At 45.1% G+C, this 22,372-nt stretch overlaps 1 protein-coding gene across 9 annotated transcripts in view; it reads left to right on the forward strand.

The window, feature by feature from the left end:
- Positions 1-9,927: 9,927 nt before the first annotated feature.
- Positions 9,928-22,372, forward strand: part of BOC (BOC cell adhesion associated, oncogene regulated) — a 75,457-nt gene continuing 63,012 nt past the window's right edge. For 3 of the 9 annotated variants that reach the window (XM_031663023.1, XM_017955143.3, XM_017955145.3), the window contains exon 1: positions 10,868-14,784. The gene's annotated coding sequence lies outside the window, so the exon portion shown is untranslated. Of the gene's footprint in view, positions 10,383-10,867; positions 14,785-22,372 lie in introns of those variants that run through there. The other 6 variants (XM_009199986.4, XM_003893936.5, XM_021934063.2 and 3 more) reach the window with 5 other exon arrangements.

Consider the following 22,372-nt stretch of genomic DNA (forward strand, 5'->3'; position numbering starts at 1 on the left):
TTCTACCAATCTGTAGGCTGCTTTTCACTCTGTTGATTGTTTCCTTTGTTGTGCAGAAATTTTTAAGTTTGATGTAGTCCCCTTTGCGTATTTTTAAATTTTATTCCCTGTCTTCTCAATGTCATAGTCAAGAAATTGTTGCTAAATCTAATCTCCTGTAGCTTTTCTTCTATGTTTTCTTCTAGGAGCTTAATAGTTTTAGGTCTTAGTTTCAGGTCTTTAATAACTTTGAGTTAATTTTTTGTAATGGTGTAAGCAAGTGTCCAACTTCATTCTTTTACATGTGGACATCCAATTTTCCCATACCATTTGATGAAGACACTGTCCTTTCCCCATAGAGCAGTCTTGGCACTCTTGTTGAACATCATTCAGCCACATATACAATGGTTTGTTTCTAGGCTATCTATTCTACTGCGTTGGTCTACATATGTATCTTTATAATAGTACAACGTCCCCTTAACTGCTATTGCTTTGTAGTGTGTTTTGAAGGCAAGGAGTGTGAGCCTTCTGACTTTGTTCTTTTTCAAGATTCTTTTGGCTATTCAGAGTTTCTCGAGATTCCATATGATTTTTAAGATGGTTCTATTTCTATTTTTAAAAATGCCATTGGGATTTTGATAGGGGTTGTATTGAATCCATAGACTGCTTTAGGTCCACAAAGTAGTTTGAAAACATAAAACCACTCACAAATATGTGTGCATGTAAAACTGGCAAAATATGAATATGGCTGATGAGTTTATCAATGTTATTTGTTTAAGATATTGTAACAGTTAGGTTAGCTATTGTGCTATAGTCAGGGGAACTGGATGAAAGGCATACAGAATCCCTCTGTATTGTTTCTTATGACTCATGTGACTCTATAATTATCTCAGATAAAAACTAAAAAACAAAGTCAGTCATACGCTGTCATTTCAAACATACCATTAGCATCTAAATGCAAAATACTGTACACATACAGCTTTATAGCTAAGACAAACCAGGTTTCACCTGCCTTAGGCAAAGGCCTGGTATTTAGTTTTAAAACTGTGATTCCACCTCAGGCCCAGTATCAGTTACTGGTATTCTTTCAACATTTCAGATCATGTAGATCCATTAGGCTTCAACTGCTATGATAGGGATACTTGATTTTGTTAATTCTTCATCCACTTGATATATGTATATATTGGGCATCCACCATGTGCCAGGTATCATGCCAAACATGAAGATACAAAGATGGAACAGATTGCCTTTGTACACTTGAGGATATTCCAGCAAGAAGACAGATAGATCCACAATTATAACTACAATGCTCATGGTAGATGCCAAAGGCAAAAAAGGGTTTCATTGGAGGGCAATCAGAGTTGGGAAGGGAAGGTTTGAGTAAGTCTTCCTAGAAGAGGTAATGTTAGAGAAAAGTCTTAAAGGGTAAGAAGGAGTTTGATGAGTAGAAAAGAGGATAAAATGTTTAAGACAGAAGGAAATAAAGTGGGCAGCTGGAAAGCACGATAAATTGTGGTCCTTTGAGGTAGGGCAAGGAGATGCTGGAGCACAAAATACAGTTTGGTGGGGCCCTGAGGAGCCAGCCTGGAGAGTTGAGCTGGACCAGACCACAGAGCAGGGAGCACTTGTGCCTTATATCAAAGGAAGTGGGGAGCCATCAAAGAAAGGCAAGGACATGAATGATCCCATCTTCAACTCTCCTGGATAAACAAGGACAAGGCCTATAGATATCGCTTTTTAAATAATTAGGAATCAGTGAACTGTGAGATTAACTTTCTTAGTCCTTCCTTATCTCAGTCACAGTTTCATATGCAAGGCATTGGGACCACCAAGCCTCTAACAATTCCATTTTCTAGTTGATGAATTCAACAAATAAAAGCCAAAGAATATACAACTGGTTTCTGATTCTCAATGGGAGAGGTGGCAGGGAGGCTCCTACAACACCACCAGCCCCAGAATCTATATTCTTGTCAATTCCTCTCCCTTCCTTATGGCTCTGCCTGCAGGTCTACAGAGACCTTCCAACCACTGTCCAGGGAGGCCGGTCAACCTTCCCTCCATGACCAGGACTGCAGAGCACCTTGGGCCTCCCTGTTAAATTCTGCTTGTCAGTGGAGGACTTGAAGAAGTGGGGTAAGGTGGAGTAGGGTCAGGCATAGTTAAGTTTCCTGATACTGTGACCAAAAGTCTCAAAGAATCTCAAAGAATCTCCTTATGAAGGAGAAAGAAAATAACACATGTAGAACAAAGCAAGACAGCATAATACCTGCCTCAAAGCTTGCAGTGGCAGCTTTGGCATTAGATTCTGCCCGGCTCAGTCCCCAGAACATGGATTCCCCTCCGTTGAAGCATCTCGTTGCTAAAAACTCTTACAAGATGTGTGAGACACTTCTTCCCTCTTAAATGGCTGACTGAACAAATTTAACGGAGGCTGTTACCCACTGAGTTTGGTATCAAAGCTCTGAGTCCATTTCTCTTTGAGTTTTTGCTTTCATCTGGAATCTCGCGCCCCTGCCCTCTTTGCTGCCATCACTGCACAATATCAAACAGCTGGAGTCTGGGCAGCTCCAGAATCCAACTTTCTCAGCCCAACAACTGAAGGGGTGGGGGAAGAGCAGACAGCGGGAGATGAGGAAGGTGGGGGTTTCATGGAAGACAAAAGGGGGCTGTGCTTACTTTAAAGAATCTGGTATCTTGGAAAAGTAGTCTCACGTGGAATTCAGTGTCAACAGATTCTATTTGTCTAGGGCTTCAGGACTGCACAAAATCAAGCACACAGAAGTGGCCTCGGACTACTCTATTTTCCATTTCTCTATCCCAGCTTCACCTCTCACTCAAACTTTTACTATTATACCTCCCGTTCATTGAGTGCCTACCAAGGGTTTTAGATATATATATATATATATATAAAATATATATATGTAGATACATATATATATGTAGACATATATGTTATTATATAACATATATATGTAGAGAGAGAGAGAGAGAGACAGAGAGACAGAGAGAAATAATACATGTATATTATTTCCAATATTCACAGAAACTAGGGTTTAGAGATGTAATTCATTTGTCTAAGCTCATGCAGCTTATTTAAGACTGGATTCAAACCCAGGTTTGTCTTGATTCCACAATATTCTTTTTTTAAAAAATCTCATTCTCGGCCAGGCACAGTGGCTTACACCTATAGTCCCAGTACTTTCGGAGAACGAGGCAGGTGGACCAGTTGAGCCCAGGAGTTCGAGACCAGCCTGGCCAACTTGGAGAAACACTGTCTCTACTAAAAATACAAAAAATTAGCCAGCCTGGTGGTGGGCACCTGTAGTCCCAGCTACTCAGGAGGCTGAGGCTGGAGAATGGCGTGAACCTGGGAGGCAGAGCTTGCAGTGAGCCGAGATCACGCCACTGCACTCCAGCCTGGGCAACAGAGCAAGACTCTGTCAAAAAAAAAAAAAAAAAAAAAAATCAACTGGGCATGGTGGTGTGCGCCTTTAATCCCAGCTACCAGCTACTCAGGTGGCTAAGGCAGAGGTTGCAGTGAGCCAAGATCACACCACTGCACTCCAGCCTGGGTGACAGAGTGAGACCCTGTCTCTAAAGAAATAAATAAAATATCATTCTCCCCCTAGGGTACACTTGTCCATAGAGAGCCTTGTGGGGATCTGGTGATTAATTCCTAAAAGTCAACAGAACATATGGCCAGTAGGAATGCCTGAATTGACAGCCCGCGGCTAGAGAAGTCAGTCCCAGCCGGTTCAACTTGTATAAGGAATAGATGGCATCATACCAGGCTCACCTGTAATTCTGCCTGAACCATGCAATTTAGGGTTTAATTATATGCTGTCTTGCATTGTTTCTACTAATTGTTGCATAGGTCAATCTTATACCTTCATTCATCATTCTTCCTTCAGTCAACAAATATTTTAGAGCAACTGGGCACATTTCTTCTCCAGCACTCCTTGCAATACCCAGCATAGAAAGGTAAGCCAACTCAGATAACTAGTTAATGGCCTAGTCAAGAACAAATGAGGGCTAATTTTCCTAATTATAAATTAATGGATTATGTTATGCATCTTGAAATTGTATTGAGATAGTGCCTTAATAAATAGGCACTTTATACACTCCAGAGCTTGAATTTTAAAGCAGAAAGTTGAGTTCATGAATATCTCATTTCCAGTGTCATTTATCAAGATAAAATGTCTTTATCCAAATATAAGCTTTGAGAATAGTTACGTGTACAAAAGCCAATTTACTAGTTATTGTTAAAACTGTGAATTTTGGTACCTCGTTTTTTTGTTTTGTTTTGTTTTTGAGATGGAGTCTTGCTCTGCGCCCAGGCTGGAGTGCAGTGGCATGATCTCAGCTCACTGCAACCTCCACCTCCCGGGTTCAAGCGAATCTTCTGCCTCAGCCTCCTGAGTAGCTGGGATTATAGGTGCGCACAACCACGCCTGGCTAATTTTTGCATTTTTAGTAGAGACGGGTTTCACCATGTTGGTCAGGCTGGTTTCAAACTCCTGACCTCGTGATCTGCCCACCTCACCCTCCCAAAGTCCTGGGGTTACAGGCTTGAGCCACCGCGCCTGGCCGGTATCTCATTTTTAATCTTAACCCATACATCAGAACTCCATTCTCTTCCTGTATATAATATCCTTAGACTCTTACATTAGTTACAATTAGTAAGTTACCTTAGTTCTTGGAATGTACTTGAATGTCTCCTTCAAAAAAAGAAAAACACTCTTTGGAAAGCCCGTAAAATATTTCTTAATGGTTAGACAAAATTCTGGCATTTTCTAAATGGTTTTTTCACTCCAAGAAGTAGCCTGCAATTCATGAAATAATTGTGAAGTAGTGTGTTGCACTGGAAAAATCTTGGGTTTGGGATTCTTATCACCATTTAGTTGTTGGGGATCTCAGGCATGCTACTTAATTTTCCTTATCTATAAAATGGAGATAATTGAACCTATATAGCACAAGGTCGTTATGGGGATTCAAGATGGAAGGTACATATAGAATCCAGGAGAGAGACTGGGAGAGGAAGGTGCTCAATAAACATTAGCTTATTTCTCAGAGGCTTGTTGAAAAGGTTAAATAAAATCATAAATACGATCCAGTTCATAGGGTAAGCAATTAGTGTCCAACTCTTCCCATTGAAGTGTTGTTTCCACTAAAGTCAATATTTGGCAGTTGTTTTCTTTATTGTTCAGTGTAATCATTCAAATTAGATAATTCATTCAAGTCTTTACTTGGGACCTTGTGTTTGATGATCTCATTGTTGCTTTTAATTAAAATAATCTGAGAGATGGAAATGTACACTGGAACCACCGGAGGACAATTTTGTAATACCAACTAAAAGCATTTAAAATGTTATATCCTATCCATTGATCCCAAACTCCTACTTACATGAATTTACCCTTAGGAAATAATCAGAACAAAAAAGATTTATAGCTAGATGTTTAGTCAACTGCAATACAGGATGATAATAAAAATGGAAACAATCTAAATATGTAATAATAGAAGAATGGTTGAATAAATATCAATCTCTTTGATGGAATAGTACACAGCAGTTAAGTCAAATTTTGAAGATTACATGATATGCGGAAAATAATCATTAAAATGTTAAATTTAAAGGCATGGTAACAACCTGTATGTACAATGAACCCAAATTTGTAAAATATGAAAGTACCAGATAAATCAATGAAGAAGCTGGCTCCTGCCTGAATTACCAGATGCATTAAAAATTGTATAAAATATTGAATAAACACACCCCAATTATGTTTCCCTTTAAATGTCTTCCAATTCTGATTCAATTAGAATCATATACTCCGTGTCGATAACGTGTTTATTTGTATTGATGAGAAACAAAAACAAGAAAGAAAAATGACTAGAAAGAACACTCCACTATGTTAATAACAACATTATCCATGGCCGGTGCGGTGGCTCACACCTGTAATCCCAGCACTTTGGGAGGCCAAGGTGGGCGGATCACGAGGTCAGGGGATAGAGACCATCCTGGCTAACCCAGTAAAACCCCGTCTCTACTAAAAATACAAAAAATTAACCAGGCATGGTGGCGGGCGCCTGTAGTCCCAACTACTCAGGAGGCTGAGGCAGGAGAATGGCATGAACCCGGGAGGCAGAGCTGAGATGGCACCACTGCATTCCAACCTGGGTGACAGAGCGAGATTCCATCTCAAGACAAACAAACAAATAGGAAAACGTTATCCCTGGATAGTAAGTTTAAGTTGATTTTCTTCTTTTATGTGTTTTTCTGTATTTTCTAAATTTTCTTCAGTGCACATATTTTATAATCAGGAAAGGAGATTTATATTAAATCAGAGGAAAAAATCATCAAGGCCTTCTTTCTTGTCTACATCTTAATAATTTTCTCAGTATAATCCTCTCCAGATAGCTTTCACAGTCAAGGAGATCCCTGTTTATATGGTACAGGTAGAGTATCTACAGCACACTGAGGGAAAACCACGTCTTTTCATGTCACTCACTGAATTCCTTTCAGTTTATTCTGCACAGCCTAGCAACATAGTGACTTATATAGACCTACAATCCCTACCTACCTCCCCACTCCTTCCCCCAGCCAAGCATTATAAATTAATGTGATGATCACTTCCATACCAAATGCTTCCTTCTTGGTGGAGGCCCATAGAATTTCCAAGAAAGCAAGGTGCTAGAGGTAAATCACCATCAACAGAATGGACAGTAGCAAAAAGCACCTTACAAAATCCAGACTCCACCTAACTGTTTTGAAATGGCTAGGGATGCTGGAGTGGGGTGGGGTGGGTTAGGATAGAGAAACTAATTGAAAGGGGAGGAGGGAATTAGGCAAGAAATACCCTCCAGGCAAGATGGAGTGGGGAGAAAATTCAGAGACATGTTGTTCTTACAGGACTAGTAGTAATAAACACAATCACATTAATACAAAGAGCAATAAAAACAATACACATATCTGAGGTACCAACAGTGTGCTTGATGCCATCAGCAGAATTGTCCTCTTTATTAAGCTGTGATCTGCATTCTGCCTAAACTATAAGAAAGGTGAGCAGCAGGCCGGGTGCAGTGGCTCATGCCTGTAACCCCAGCACTTCTTTGGGAGGCTGAGGCGGGCAGATCACCTGAGGTCAGGAGTTCGAGACCAGCCTGGCCAACATGGTGAAACCCGTCTCTACTACTTAAAAAAAAAAGAAAAAGAAAAAAATTAGCCAGGCGGCCAGGCGTCGTGGTGGGCGCCTGTAATCCCAGCTACTCAGGAGGCTGAGGCAGGGAGAATTGCTTGAATCGGGGAGGTAGAGGTTGCAGTGAGCCAAGATCATGCCACTGCAGTCCAGCCTGGGTGACAGAGCCAGATTCAGAGATTTAGAGATTGAGAGAGAGAGAAAGAGAGAGAGAGGGAGAGGGAGAGAGAGGTGAGCAGCCTGTATGCATGAAGGAAGAAGACAGTGGGTCATTCTCCCCACTAAATGGTGTTGGTAGGGACTGTTACATTCTTTGTGTTCTGTTGTGTTCTGATGCTTTAACTCAGAGCCTAGTGCTGTGTAGACCCAAAGACCAGAGTAAGAGAATGGAGAGTCCTAGGAGAAAGATGACAGAAGGGGTAGAAAATATCTTTGAGATGTCAAGCAATGAATAGAATATACAGGAATACAGAAGAATGAATCTGAGACCTTCATACATCACATTCTCATTGAGTGGTACTTAGAATCATCTTTGAAAAACAAGGCTGGATACGCTGCTTGGGGCCCTGGGGAGGAGTGTTATCACTGCAGAGGAAGCTGGTTGACCCATTCCCTTGGGGGAATTAAAAGTTCTGTACCCAGGGTGGACCCCAGGCCTTATAGTCCCGAATTGTGCCTCAGAAGCAGGACAAAAGAAAGTGGAAGCTAATATAGTCATTGGCTGGGAAGAAAAATAGGTCTTTGAGAATGCTGGGGGAGAGTGTTGGAGATTAAAAGGGAAGGAAAATTAGGATGATTAAATAGGAAAAGAAAAATGTAGGTGGATAATTCACAGAAGGGGTTCAGAGTCCTTTTCACCTTCTTGCTGAAAATGGATTGTCCTCCAGATCCATTTTGTCAGAGGAACATGCCTAAGAATCCAGGCACAGAGCTGAAGGTACTTGATAAATCAAAAAGGAAATTGGCTTCTGCCTGAATGACTAAATACAGGAGAAAAAATAGTGCAAAATATGGGATAAAATGTTTCCTTTTTTGCTTGTATGTTTCCTTTGTAAAGGTCTTTTGGTTCAGATTCAATTAGAGTCATATACTCAGTGTAAAGTATGTATGTTTACTGACAAGAAACAAATCAATAAAAAACAAAACAGGGCAGGGTGAGGTGGCTCACGCCTGTAATTTTAGCACTTTGGGAGGCTGAGGTGGGTAGATCACTTGAGGCTAGGTGTTCAAAACCTCGTCTCTACTAAAAATACAAAAATTAGCCGAGCATGGTGGCAGGTGCTTGTAATCCCAGCTACTTGGGAGGCTGACGCTTGAGAATCTCTTGAATTCAGGAGGCAGGCGTTGCAGTGAACCGAGATTGCACCATTACACTCCAGCCTGAGCGACAGAGTGAGACTCTGTCAAAAGACAAACAAACAAACAAAACACACACACACACACACACACACACACACACACACACACAACATACACAAAACCCCCAGAGGCTCAGAAAGGTTAAGTGACTTTATTAAAGTCGCAGTGGTTTCCTGACTCCCAGTGCAGCTGTCCTGCCACACAGAGAAGGCAGCACCCCCCATTCACCCTACTACTAGCCTGCCTGTCTTATTTCCAGGACAGCTTCCTCACCACCTTGGCACAAACTCCCAGTTCACTTGAAACAAATGGCTTAGCCCTGCTGGGTCTTGGTTTTCTCAGCTGCAATGAAGATATGGAATGGATGACCGTTCACAACCTGTGTTTCATTCCTAAAGAATAAGAAGGGAATCCAATTTGCCACCAACTCAGCATTTGCCTTCTCACTGCCCTGGAAAAGTAGTTTTTAAAACGTGGCCCCTGACCAGCAGCATCAGCATCACCTGGGAACCTATTTGAAATGCAAATTCCAAGGTCCACCTACTGAATCAGAAACTCTGGAGGTGGGGCCCAGCAAAGGGATTTAGCAAGCCTTCCAGGGAGTCCCGCTACAGCTCAAGTTTGAGAAACACTGCTCTGAATTTTTTTCTGACCAACACACACGCGCGCGTGCGCGTACACATACACACGCATAGGTAACTAACTCTTCCGTGGCCACTAGCACCCCACGCCCATGCCTCCAGCCCCAGCCCCAGCCCCAGCTCTCCCTCCCCATTCCTCGCTGCTCCATCCTGGGATGATGAATGGAGGTCAGGGCGCTGTCAATGGAGGACGCGGCAAACCCTTCCCAACCGACCGAGGGGGTCGCGGGAGGCTGCGTTAAGGCTTCCCTGAGACTGGTTTCCTTATCATTTTCTCCACCGCCGCTGTCTCATTTTCTGATGAGTTTGCTTTTAATGATTTATCCAACAGTTTGTCTTGCAGAAGACCGTTGAGAGGTGGGTGTCAGGAAAGTCTTGGTAGAGACTGGAAGAAAGGAGGGAAGGATTGTACATGGAAGAGCAAGGGTGCGAGGTGAAGCTAAAGAGGAAGTGGGGGCTTCAGGGGATCCCCTGGGTTCGGGGAAAAAGGAGAAGATGGTGCTTTTGGTATGAGAAAGAAAAAGAAGTTGGAGGAGAGCGCGGGTCTGAGGCACAGCAAAAAGTGGGTGTTAACGGGAAAACTGCCCTAGAGTTTGGGGGACTTTTTTTTTTCCAGCTTCCTTTCCAAGACTTTTTCTTTGCTCCATTTTGCTCCTCCCCCTCCTCCCTGCCTCCTCCACTCCCCCTCTCCGCCTCCTCGCGCGGTAATGGGAGGCTCCTAGGCAGGAGAAGCAAAAGAAGGAATTGTTTGCGAGTTCAGTCATCCAAAAAGCTTCTTCCATATGGAGGGACCGGGTGCGCTGGGCGCGGCGTCCCTTGCCTTGTCCTGCTGCCGCCGCCGCGGCCGCAGCTTCCTGCCGCGGGGACCCTGAGCCCCGGCCCGCCGGTGTCAGCCGCCGCGCGCGCACAGACACACACACACACGCACACACAAACACACACAGAAAAGACACAGGCGCACACACGGCGCGCACACCCTCACGCCCGCCACAGCCACACGCGCCCGCACGCGCCCTCCCTCTACGGCCGGCAACTTCTCCGTCCGGGGCTCCTTTGTTGCTCCAGCCGCGGCCGCTCGCCCGTGTTGTGTGTCCCCGGTGTCACCGTGCGTGTTGTGTGCCCGTGCGGCGCGGCGCTGTGTGGCTCCCTCTGCGCCCACCACGCTGGCCCCCGGGCCCCGGCTCGCCCTCCCCAGGCGCGGGCTGCAGCAGAGGTGAGTCACGTCGCTGAAGTTTGTTTTCTTTTCATAAAAAGTTGTGTTTATTGTTGGTTCGGGGAGAGGAGGGGGCAGTAGGCGGCCGCAGGCCGAGGCAGCGCCAGCGAGTGACTGCCGGGGGACGTGCCGGCGGCTGGAGCCGATTCCGAGCGCTCGGCCGGGCGCCCGGGGCTGGGAGCTACGGCCGAGGCTGGGCGCGCCGGGCGCCGGGCGGAGAAGTTGGGGCGAGGCGGGCGGCGGGGGTCCCGGGGGCTGCAGCCGCTGAGAGCCGTTGCCGGGCCCAGGGGCGCCGCATCTGGTTCCCTGCCGCAACGGTGCGGCCGGGCGATGGTGGTTTCGTCCCCGCGGTTCCCGGAAGCTTCTCGGGTGGAAGAAGGACCCGGCCAGCCTCTCAAACTTCCCCCGAAGGTTGACACCAGCGCCCGGGCCCCATGCACCAGGCCGTGGCGGGGAACCCGAGGCGTGGCGGCAAATGCGTGCAGTCACTCAACACGCACTCGGCCTCTTCGGAGGGTGAGGGTTTCTCATAGTTGGCGTCTTCTAAAGGAAAAACACTAAAATGAGGGACTCGGCGGACTGAGGGAAGCATCCCTAGCTGTTGGCGCAGAAGGGCGAGCCTGAAGCGGAGTGGCCCGAGGTGTGTGAGGGGCTGGGGCAATGGTGAAAGGTGTGTGTGAGTTCGTGTGTGCGTGTATGTGAGTGTGAGCGCGCGCGTGTGTGTTCGCGCCAGCAGCGTCCTCCTGGGGTTGTGATCTTGGAGTTTTTGTTGATGTAACTGTGAGAAGGTGTGGGAAATGAATCTCTGGAACCAGTGGAACGGGGCTGTGGGGAGGGCAGGGAACCCAGGAAGCATTTTCTTCAGGAGTATGGAAGGGCCTGCTTGACTTTCAGGATGCTCAGTATTAATTTGCTTTTCCAGGTGATGGGAGAATGCTGAGGGATGGGAAGCAGGTGGACCTGAAGGAGTTAATGGAGGCTTGGGGATTTGTTTGGCTGAGTTTTGTTTTGGGGATGGGGGTGGCAGTGCCAGAGTTGCTTGGAACAGAGTTGTGCTCCTCCAGAGATGTGGCAGTAGAGCTAAGAATACCGAAACCACACACCAGCAATCCTAAACAGGCACTTTTTGGGTGTGGTGGGGTGTTCTGCTGCTTCCCGCATCCCTTCTCTGCAAGTTCAAATGGGTTCGCATAAGTTTTTGACCCGGAGTTACCTCTTTGAGTGGACTGAGTGAAGATTATATTTTGGTTTCAGGCCCTTGTGCCACCTGCAGATGCACTGTGCCCAGCACACATTTGCCACCTAGTTCTTTGTTGTCCAGAATTCTGTACACATTGACCATTGGATGAATGTCATTTTAAAGCTTCTTCAGCGTGCAAACATTTCTGATTTATTCCGCGACTGGGGCCTAAACAGGCAGCCCAGCTCTCTGATGGTTTTTTTTCGTCCCTTTGGTTACAGCCAATAAATCAATCTTCGTTTTCTCAAGGGCAGCATGGAAAATATTAAACCACAGTCTTGTTGGGCTGCGTGTGGGGGCTAGGATGCCCATACATCTGGGTGACCTGTTTTCTGAACTTAAAGTAAATCTGAGGCAAGAGGTTAGCCATTCTGAGGTGTGTAACAGGTTTCCCAGAAACATTTCTGAGGTCTTATAATTGGTACTTTTTACTGGTCTTGTAATTGAGACCCAGAAGCTTCTCGTGGTAATCTGGAAGCACCTTGGGGTCAGTGGGACAGAGGCCGGGTAGAAACAGCAGCGGAGTTACTATTTTCCTGCTATATGAGTTTTTCAAATGAGTTTATGCAAAGAGGTAAAGTGAAAGAAAAAAGAGTTGCCTCATTGGGCCACTTTGCTGACACTGCCCTCCCCTGTATAGATTTATCACTCAGAATTTGGCCCTTATCAGGAGACTGGAGGGTGTCTCCACACCTATGAAGCCTGAAGATTGAGACCTCAGACACTGTCTCTTTTGTCCTCTATGGAGATACTTCAGAAGGGCATCACTGCAAGAGACATTCGCTAGGGAGCAATTGTCCCCCACACCATAGGCCACCGGCTTTACTTGGGAAAAGTGGTTGCTAGAAGCCGGGATGGCTGGTTCTTTGACTACAACTGGAGAGGGAGGGTGTGGGGAAAAAACAGAGAGGACTCTGCTTAGCTGTTAATTGGTGAGCCAGCTCATGATAAGCAGTGTGATTTATGTTCCTTTCCACCCTCCAAATGGGTCCAGAGATTTTCCTTTCTTTGAAGTGCTTTTTCAAGTGTTTGGGATCCCAGCTCTCTTCAACAACATGGTTTCCATGCCCTAAGAATGAATAAGAGATTTTACCCATGAAATAATTCAGTTGACTTTCACGTGGACCCCCCACAGTTTGAAAAAGGAGGGCAAGAAGTGAGCCTGATGTGTCACAGTGTTCCATGTGCCCTAGGGGGTCTGGGTTCAAATTTCGGCAAAGCCGCTGCTGTGGTTAATGAATTAGGGTTTATCTCTGTGTCTTTCAAACTACAACAGAAAACTCAGGTGCACAAAATAATTGCTGTCCAATACCTTGTGGCTTCTGAATAAGAAAATATTAACTTGGCACCGAAAGATATTATATATTTGGAAGTTGCTTTCTTTCCTCCAAACGCTAAGCCCTCTTGCTATCTGGGAAAATATGGGACAGGAGAAAAGAATTGAAATTTGGGAGGGAGAGGAAAGAAAATAATATGTTCCATTTAGAAAAATCTATTTACCCTTAACATACGTAACTTCTTGTCATGTCCATAATTCAATTCAGCAAACATTTTTAGTGCATCAGGCACCAGGCTGAAAGCTTCCTTGTCCCAGGAGAGTAAGTTTTCTTAGTCAAAGGATGGTTCCTCCTCAGTTTTTATTTATTGCACGAGCATCTACTTCTAATTAAGAAAATGGTTTTAAAATTATCCACAATCCCATGGACTTGTGTTGCTCATCATGTGCGTACATACTTTTTACATAGTTGTGATAAGAGTATAAACTTCTGTTGTCAGACAGCCCTGAAGTGTCTCTACATTTTTGACTATAGACTCTCAGAGAACAGATGTAGCCAGCTCCTTTGCTGTTGGTCGGAAAGACCCAAATCCTAAGTGTGCTCCCACATGGAGCCTTAACATGTAACATTTTCATAATTTATGAGGTTGACTCAAATATTTGGGGTTAGGGGGTGGGATGGGAGAGGGTGTTTGTTTTTAATCTATAAACCCATGTTTATGAAAAGCTTGCCTAGAGAAGGTTTTGCTTCATTGGAGCCCTCAGGGTTGGTAACGGATAGAGAGGAGGCGGAACGCAGGAAGGAAGGTTTAGAGGATCCATCTCAAATGGCACTGCCTTTAGGAGGGTTAGGAAACTGGGGTTGGAATCTAAGCTCTGCCTGTGAACTCCATTCACACTGACTCAAACCACTGAACTAATCTATTCCTACATCTCTACTGCCACCCAGTTAGATACCTTCCCCAAGTTTGCCTTCTCTTTCCTGCCCTTCCTTTTATTACTCCACCATCTTTTTCATTCCTGCCACCACCACACTTGTTGATGCCCTTGACAATTGTTGCTGGCATGTAGCTGGGCCCCCCAGTGCCAACCTATGACCATCCCACCCATTCTCCACCAGTGCTATAATCAAGTCACCACCCAGCTTTAAAGCAATCTAGGTTTAAAATCCTAATTTCTTAAAACTCTGCTGTGTAGCTCTGTCCTACCTCATGATAATATTACTTCAATAGGAGCCACCTTCTCCAATCTAGTAGCTGACCCTTGATTTTTGCTGAGTTCTTTCCTTGCCTCTGTCTTATCACCCCAAATCCCTTCCATGTAAGCCTAATTTTGTATGAGGCCTGTTTATAATGTGATCTTAAGAAATATTTGATGACTATTGATGAAAATGGACTGCTGAACACAAAGGTAATGGTTTTGTAAAGTGTAATCACTGTTCTTAATCCGTTGTTCATTTCAGCAAGGAGCCGGGAAGCTGGATGTTTCAGGAGGCCTAGGCTCTTAGAAAAATCACTTTTCTACTGTTTTCCTATTTATAAAATGTATTGATAAGGAATTACCATGGTTTATAGCAATGCACCTTGTAAAAAGCAAATACTTCAGAACTGTTTATTTTGTTCAAAAGATGAGATAATTCGCTTTTTCCTCAGTTTCAGAACAAGCTTCCTGGAACCCACGACCCATGAAATCTTGTCAACATTTATACCGTCTGAGGGTAGCAGCTCGAAAGTAGAAGAAGTAGGTGAGGTTTTCTGCTCAGTGTGATAACTCTGGCCTATTAGGTCAGCCATTTGTTCATGTTTTGTGTTACCACTTGGAGATGGTTTTTCTCATCCTCAAGTATTGGAAGTTCAACTTTGAGTGGAATCTGGACTAAACTTCAGGTTAGTTCTAATTCGGTTCATATGCTCTTTTAGTCAAAGCCTGTGATGACTATGTGAACCCCCTTGTTCTGCGGCAAACTCTGTCAGACATGTTAGATACAAACCGTTTACTATGGGATTTGGAGTCCAAGCTTGCTGTGAAAAAGTCCCGTGTAGGTTTGGGTGAGGAAAGCCATGTGTTTATGTCTCTGTCAGTGGTATCACAGCAAATGCCTTGTGGTCTGATGTACTGGGCAATGTTTATCTCACAAAAATCAGCGGGATTATGCTTCTTCCCATCTTCTGAAATAAAGTTAGGAAATAATTTCTCTTTTCCTAAAGTGAATTTGGCCTTCTCTTCAAAGAAGGCCTTTGATGTTTGGGACGGGATTATTGGGCAGTAAGAGGAAATCAGAGCAGAAGGACACAGTTAACCTAATTCAGTTGCCAGAGAAAATGTTGAGGAAAGTCTCAACCCGTTCTCCTGGTTAGCAACAGGAAAGTGTATAATATGGGTAGGGTGGGTAGGGTTGAAGAAAAATTACCGGAAGCTGAGCAGTGGAAAGTAGAGCAAAGGAATGTTTATTCTTCTCCAAAGTGAGCTTGGATAGTTTTGGACAAGATGAAGGTGATGAAGTATGTGGAGGTTGGCGCCTTCATCCTTTCGACAAGCTTTTATTGAGTGCTTGCTGTGTGCCTGGCATCAGGCGTAGGCTGGCAGGAATTAATACCAGAGCCCATACTCCATCCAGAATCCTATTACTCACCTAAAGGGAACTGCAGAGCACTGCAATGCAAACTGTAGGGTTAAAGTACTTGGAATGGGTCCATTAAGAAAGACTTCTTGGCCTGGCGAGGTGGCTCATGCCTGTAATCCCAACACTTTGGGAGGCCAAGGTGGGAAGACTGCTTGAACCCAGGAGTTCCAGACCAGCCTGGGCAACATAGCAAAACTCTGTCTCTACCAAAAAAAAAAAAAAAAAAAAGAGAGAGAGAGAGAGAGAGATGGGAGATGGGAGACGGAGAGGGAGAGGACTTCTTGAGAGAGAGGAATTGCAATCTCAGGAAAAGTCTTAAAAGCAGAGATGGGACCAGTAGTACCAAAATGTCCTTTTATCTTTCCTTGTACGTGTTGTTCATTATTTTCTTCCTTAAAACTCATTTTCCTCAGTGAATGGTAGGCCTAAGTATGCTGGAGACCCAACATTTCATGTTCAGAATAGTTTTTTTTTTTTTTAATACTTTTTGGAAAGTTAAAACTGGTATCTGCGTTAACTGCGCAAGCTCAGAAATCTGGGTCTTAAGTTCCTAAAACCAATTGTTGAGTAGCTTTTGGGGAGAAAAGGAGAAATGTGTGATTTAAAAAAATTTTCATCTACATGAGATTTTAGCTGAGAATCCTAGAAATACATGCCTGAATTCAGCTTTTTAGCTTTCAATTCCATTTGCCATTTGTTCTACCGTCTGTGGCTCTGAAATCGTTCCCAGGGTACCAAGTGAGGGGACATTTATTTTAAGGACATGAAAGTTGCCCAGAAACCTCCTTGACTGCTGAGAGGAAAATAGCACACAGGATGGGAGCTACAGGTGAGGAAAGCGGGGCCTGTGGAACTGGCTGGTTGTGGAGGCCTTGGAGCCCCCGCCACCAAGTCTAGGTTGGAACTGGACTTTGGAAGAGAGACCTCCCCCGCCTTCCCTGGCTCTGCCAATATTTTTCCAGATTACTGCCAGCCAAGTGCCTTTACCAGTCTGAGCTTACCTAATATTACGATCCTAGCAGGTTTATTAGGTGTGGGTGACAGTTAATTGGAGAGGAAAATTGGGGAGTTCTGGGTTTATTAGTTTTTCTATGAAAGCAGAGGCTGCTCTTAAAGATTTCAGAAGTCATCTTTCCCACTTGACTGTCTTTCTGTTTTCGGTCTTATGACTATCATTTCACAGTGGTGTTAGGGGAGCTCTTCCTTCTTACATAGCTGTACCCAAGTGAGAGAGACTTAAAAATGCAGTCAGTCAACACAGTGGAAATTTACAGTTGTTTACCTGTGTCATTATGAATGGTTGTTTTGTAATGAACAAGTTATATACGAATTTGCTGTATTACAGGCAAGAGTTACAGTCTAATGGATCATCCAACGTACAGGCCTCTGAAATAATCACCTGCAACCCTGCCTTCAGAGTTTTGGTGGTCTGCCATCTGCGAAGGCCCCACAGTCAGGTGCTTTCATTCTATAGGCTTCTGTTGCAGAGCTGGAGGCTGGGGAGTTAGGCCTGGCTTTGCCTGTCTGGACCGTGGCAGCTTGCCAGCAAGTTTCACTGGGTGGTCTTCAACAATGGGAGAAGGGGGGTGGGGGAGCTCAGCTCCCTCCCCAAAGAGGAACAACAAGGTGGCTTTCTATAGGTGGGTTTCACATTGGCAACCGGTCCCTTTGTCACTGACACACCATATAGGTCTTCAGTGTGGGTGAAAAGAATTAAACAGGTGGCCTGAAGGTGGTATTGTGATGGGGTTAATTTGTGTTTCGGATTTTACAAATGAAGCCTTGTGTTTATGTGGCGAGCCTCCCTCCCAAGAGAAGTAGCACACACAAGCAGCAGGTACCCTTCATCGTGTGAGGGAAGAATTATTATTCTCACTTGTCATGGGAGACGCAAACCTCCCAATGCAGCCTTTCACCTCATCGCTTAGGGAATTAACAGTGGACCTGGAACACAAACTGAGGTCAGCTTGTCAGTGCCAAAGAGGCAGAGCTGCCTGCCTCCGCTGCCCTTCCAGCGATGGAGAAAATGTCACTGCCATTTAGTGAGCACTTACTGTGTGCCAGGCCTTGTGTTAAAGCACTACAAGCATTATCTCTGCAATCCCCCAGCAGTGCTGTGAAAATGGGCATTATTGTCCTATTCCGCAGATAAGGAAGCTGAAGCTTAAATAATTGTAGGGACTTGTTTTAGTCTCATAGCTGGTAAATGGCACAGCCAAGATTTCATTGCAGGTCTGCTGAGTCCAAAACTCGAGTTTTTCGTGAAAAAGAAATGAAGCAAGCTTTCTCCCAAAGCAGAGCTCTTCTAGCTTGGGAAAACTGTTTCTTTTACAGCTAACAAAGTGTATGGGGTAGGTGAAGGTCTTTATGAGACTTGCCATTAAGAGACTCAAATTTAAAACTGGGACTACAGCTAGGAGATTTCGAATGGCTCAGCAGCAGCCCCACAAGAGAAGCCAGGCTTTGTGGCTTGGCTAGTGTCAGACTTTGCAGCCAATGGCTTTGTGGCATAGCTGGTGTCAGACTTTGCAGCTAGTGGCTTTGTGGCACAGCTGCAAACTTTGCAGGCAATGGTGAAAGCGACCTCCATCTTAGGTTTCATCTCAGAATATGTCTCTTGATTTTTCCCCCCTCCCCTGGGATGTTGTCTGAATTGGCTTCTTCATCTGCCAGATGAATCCTTTTGCTCCTAGGATCTCTGCAAGTCTGATCAAGCAGGTCCTCCATGCTCTTGGTGCGGTGAGGGGGAGAAGATATTTGGCCCAGTAGATACTTTTTACTGGTCAGGAGAAGTGGCAGCTTGTACAGAAAACACCCTGGGGAAGGAAGTAGCAGCTTTGACAGACAGGTAACTGACAGAAGATGGTACCTTCCAGGCAAATACTCATAGAGCAGCCACCAGAAAGAATTCGACAGGCAGTTACCTGCAGAACAGCAACGCAGACCTCTCTGCTGGCTTAGGAGAATGACGGCAATTTGGTTGCAGAGGACATGTAGTTAGTTACCCTTGTTCCTTGTTTTTCTGTAACAAACATGGAAAACCTGAAACCAAGGTGTTCTGGGTTTGGGGGCACACAGGACCCCTGGGTTTAAGATATAATTATGTGACCAGCTACTTGGGTAATGGAGATGAGGTCATGAAAACTCAGTGTGACTTTATTTCCCTGTCTTTATACGCTGACATTATGAGGAAGCAGTGAAATGGGAGAAGTGTTCCTGTAAATGTGAGAAGTGCCTTCTCACCTCAGAAGCCCAAGGCCGTTGGCCTCTGTGCCCAAGATGAGTTAGGAGATGAGAAATAATAGGGAACTGGCCAGAGGTTAGAGTCTGGGCACAAGGGATTCATCTGCTTCTGTGGTTCTGTTTTTATTTCTCAGGGCAGGAGCCTGGATTGGAGGCATTTTGGTCATATTGTCAGAGATCCTCCTGGATCCCTCCAGACAAGCTGCCTTTCCCGGCCTTGTGGGACCAGGCAATGAAGGGTCTCAGGTCCAGGGAGAATTGAGAGAGGAAGAGGACTCATGGCTAAATAATTCTGGTTAACATTCTTTTTTGAGAGAGGAAGGAAGAGAAGGCATCTGTGGAGTTTCTGGAGTTCCCATCTGAGAGAACAGAAGTCAGGAATGAATTTTACAAGAAGGGTGACGTGCTGGGAAAGATGACTGTGTTGCAGGAAGGAGCCATATTTCTGGAGCCACTTCCAGGTTTGAGATTGCACAGCATCCTGGTTGAGGGGAGGCTTTGGAACCAGACAAGCCTGGGTTTCAATTCTGGCTTTGCCAGTCGATAGGTATGTGACCCTAAGCAAATTACATAGACTCTGAGAACCAGTTTCTTAGGGTTATTGCAAAGGAGAGGCAAGATAATTCACATAAAGCACATAAAATGCATTGGGAGAAACCCATAGAAGGTGGCTGTTATTATTAGGGAAGGAAAGAGGAACAGAGTGGAAGGAGGGTTGCTGCAAGGATTGGGCAACTAGAAGGATAAGCAGGTGGGAGAGCCCACTGATAGAGTCCTCACTGGCTCAAGGTTTACAGAGAGAAAGAAATGTGAGGATGGAGAGATAGAGGAGCACGTGGAGGGGCAAGGCCCTGCCTCAGGTGCACCCTTTGATGCCAGTCCTTGGTCCTGGTCACCGGGTAGATAAACCCCCCAAGCCTTCCCCTCCACTTCTTCCCCAACTCAGTGTATCCCATTCTATCAGGTGTGCCAGAAATCTTGGAGCCATCCTTGACTCTGTTCTTTCTCTCATGCTCCTTTAAATTGGCCAATAATATTGACCTTACCTTCAGAATGTTTCCTGAATTCTGTACCTGCTCACCGCCCTGTCTTCTATCAACGTTTCTGACTTGGATTCTCAAAATAAGCTTCCTAAGTGTTCTCTCTGCTTCCACCCATTCTTCATAGAAAAATCAGTGTCACACTTTTGAAACAAAAGCTAGACAAGGTCACTTCTCTGTTCAGAACTTCCATGGCTTCCTGTTTGATTCAGAGAAAATATCCAAACACCTCACTCCTTCCCTCTCAGGGGTCCTCACCTCACCCCTTCCCTCTGAGGCCTCCCTTCCCCCCTTGCCTACTCACACAGCCATGTCAGCCTCCTCATTGCTCCTCACACTGGCTGGGCAACCTCCTCCCAGGGGCTTTGGGCTTGCATTTGCCCACTACCTGGAAGGCTTCTCCCCAGATGCCTGCACAGCATCCTCCCTCATTTCATTCAGGCCACTTGCTTCATGGTCACCTGAACCTGACCACACTTTATTAAACAGCACTCCCACCATCATTCTCTCTCCCTTCAACCTAATTTCTTTCCCTCCATGTTATCACCTCCTGGCTCGTGTTTATTTGTTCTTTTGGTTATTGCCAGCTTCCCCTCTAGACTGAAGATCAGTGGAATCAGGGACTTTGTTTTCTGCCTCACTGTCTTCCCAGTGCCTAGAATAGAACCTGGTCGGTAAGTGATGCTCACATTTTTTTTTTTTCATTTTTGCTAGTTTGCAGGCCTCTACTGAATCTCAAAAGGGATGTAATAGGAGTTTCAAATAAAATGAAATAATTACGTATAGATTTATGTAAGAAAATGCGTTCTGGAGTATATGTATATGGGGGGAAATAGGAGAGATGTCCCGAGAATGCAAATGTTAGAGCATCTGTTTCAGAGAAGCTAGGAAGCAGTGTGCAAGGCTGCAACAGAAAGAGCCCAGTTTCTTTTCTCTTCCTCAAAGTAACTGCTCTCAGGAATGTCCACGGGTGTACCGGTTGCTCCATGTCGGTGAATGTAAGCATGGATGCCCTGTCTGCCCTTCCTTATCATTCACTTAAGAGGAATCTGTTGAACATCTGCTTTGTGCACAGCACTGTGCTAGGCCTGGCTAGGAGATTCAAGGGGGCCCAGCTTACACTCTTATACCACCAGCAGTTTGCAGTCCTGTTGTTCATCTGGGATTTCCTGAGTGTGCCTGGGCCATCCACTTTGCCGCTCTCCTCCCTTAGCAACCTAAGTTGAATCGGACTTCTGTTGAATCTGGTTTTGGAACCACAAGCCAAGTACAGGGGGTGAATTTTAAAACAGTTTAGTTCCCCACACACCAGAGAGCCTGGCAGGGCTGGCCCTGTGCCAGGCACACAGGTGACAGACATGGTCTCTGCCATTGGAGAGTTGACAGGCCGTGGAAGTAAGGAACCACACATTTGGATGCTCACCCAGAGGGGGACAGATCTGACTTAAATTGTATCTCAGTCACTTCTGACGTGGTTCTAGATTTAGAAGCTGAGAAAAAACAAAAATAGGGATAAAGATCCCAAGAGGTCTTGTGCTGACACCAAAGGTGGACAGATGTGCCTGAGGAATTACACAGGCGAATCCCAAACCCCACATGTAAGCCTCTCAGGGAGCTGGGAGAAGAGCCCAAGCCTCCAGCTCCAGTTTTGTTTTGCTTTGTTTTGCTTTTAATTAATAGCCCTTTTAAAAAACAATTTCAGGTTTATAGGAAAAATTAAGCAAAAAAGTCATATACAGACTTGTCGTTCCAATTTCCCCAAATCACTTAACCCCACCAGGGTCCCCTATTATTAACATCTTATGTTGGTGCAGTATATCTGTTACAATTGATGAGCCGATACAGACACATTATTATTAAGTAAAGTCCATAGTTTACATTAAGATTCACTCTTTGTGTTGTACATTTTCTGGGTTTTCACAAAATGTGTGATGACATATACCTACCCACCATTACAGAATCATACAGAATAATAGTTTCACTCCCTAAAAATCCCCTGTGCCCCACCTAGTCATCTCCCCCGCCTCCCCCAGCCCCTGGCAACCACGGATCTACTGTTGTCTCTCTAGTTTTGCCTTTTCCTGAATGTCATGCAGTTAGAATCACACAGCTTATGCCTTTTCAAGATCAGCTTCTTTCACTTGGCAATCCCCTTCAGTTTTAAGTATGGCTTTCTCTCTTTCCCTGCCCCATACACATTTCTAGCTGGGGAGCAGAGACTGAAAAAGGAGCCCAAAGCTGTGTGCTGAGACCCCGCTCTGACCAGAGCCCTACAGGTCTGCAGTGTGGTTCCTTTATCACCTTCCACTGAGCATGCCGGCCCTGGTGCTACTGGAGTTTAGCCCAGGCTGGTAAACTGTCAGGAGCTGCCTGTGTTTGGGTTCCACATCTGGAAGTATCAGCTGTGCAGACCTTCCCATCCCATCCCTAAACAGAAAGACACGAGGAGCACATGGGCTGTTTGCCTTCCTCCTTGATAGTTTGTTTTACTTGCTTTGGAGCTGTGGATAGCAGTGGGGAAGTGAGCGTCCCCTGGGCAAGCAGCGCTCTCGCATGCCTACATCCACA

This window comes from Papio anubis, chromosome 2, assembly GCF_008728515.1.
Source record: "Papio anubis isolate 15944 chromosome 2, Panubis1.0, whole genome shotgun sequence".
Taxonomy (NCBI): Eukaryota; Metazoa; Chordata; class Mammalia; order Primates; family Cercopithecidae; genus Papio; species Papio anubis.